Genomic DNA, 1,141 nt, shown 5'->3' with positions numbered 1-1,141 from the left:
TCTCCGAAAACAGTCTTAAGAGTCAGAGCCCTGCCTTGTGGCTTTAATGGTATGCTGTTGATTCTGAGTCAACGCAAGCCAAGTTTGGTTTGGTTTGTCAGAGTGTTTGATGTTAATGTTAAACACGGCTGATTACTTTGTATTGTAGGTCTAACAAATACAGAAACAGAAACAGAAGAAAAGCTTACAACAACAGCAACAACAAAACCCAGAAATGTGTGTGTGTGGGGGAATCCCCCTGCCTCCCAGTCCCACTCCACTGCTGACACACCTTTACCTATTGCATGTAGGAGTCAGTTGGTGGCTTTGGAGGGTGAGGGGTGCTTTGTGACCAAGGGACCCAGGAAGTCCCAAGTCTTGCCTTTTCTCTGGGCAATGGGAAAAGTGTGAAGGCAAGGAAAAGTAAAGTCACTGTGATGAAGTCCCAGAACCTAAGTCAGGTTCGGTGGGGCGCCAGCTCTTGCTTTGTCCTCAGCCAGCCTCCTGCTCCCTCATCAACTGTACTCTTAACAGAAATTTCACCTCTGGACAGAAAACTGGATAAAACTGGGGTAGAATCTGTGGTTTATGAACTCTTCCCTAACCCTAGGCCCAGAGTGGATTTTCCTTATTTTCTGAGGTGGAAGAGACATGACAGAAGTCAATCAAAGGAGGCGGACAGAGAGAAAGCAAGGTGGAGGAGCACCGACGCGGGCCAACTGTAGTCTAGTCTAGTCCCGCCAGTACAGAGAACAGATTTGGGATTGCCGACCGGCTTGTGGATGCTGGATCAGTATTTAGACACCCCTGGCGAGGGACAGCACACTACATTGTAGAGGTTCCATGGTGTAATGGTGAGCACTCTGGACTCTGAATCCAGCGATCCGAGTTCAAATCTCGGTGGGACCTTTCCCTTTAAGGGGACAAGGTGGTTTTTTTTTTTTTTTTTTTTTTACTCTTCAAGATGGACTAGTGCCTTCCCGCTCCTCACCCCGCCCCCAATCCCGCGGAGGGAAACTCCGGGCACGTCGCCCCCACACCCCACGCCCGGACCCCTCGCAGCCGCGTCCTCCGCAGCCTCCTCAGGAACCGGGAACCCAGAAACTCGCATCTCAGAGTGGCCCCGGCTCTCATCCCCACCCCCACCCGGCGCCACGGACAC

The 1,141-nt window shown here is 51.5% G+C and overlaps 1 non-coding gene across 1 annotated transcript; it reads left to right on the top strand.

Annotated features, from left to right (window-relative positions):
- Nucleotides 1-816: 816 nt before the first annotated feature.
- Nucleotides 817-888, top strand: TRNAQ-CUG (transfer RNA glutamine (anticodon CUG)). The gene has a single exon. It is a non-coding gene; the product is annotated as a tRNA-Gln (tRNA).
- The last annotated feature ends 253 nt before the right edge of the window (nt 889-1,141 follow it).

The sequence above is a fragment of the Mustela nigripes genome, unplaced genomic scaffold (genome assembly GCF_022355385.1).
Source record: "Mustela nigripes isolate SB6536 unplaced genomic scaffold, MUSNIG.SB6536 HiC_scaffold_15998, whole genome shotgun sequence".
Taxonomy (NCBI): domain Eukaryota; kingdom Metazoa; phylum Chordata; class Mammalia; order Carnivora; family Mustelidae; genus Mustela; species Mustela nigripes.
This window is presented reverse-complemented; position numbering and strand designations above follow the sequence as displayed.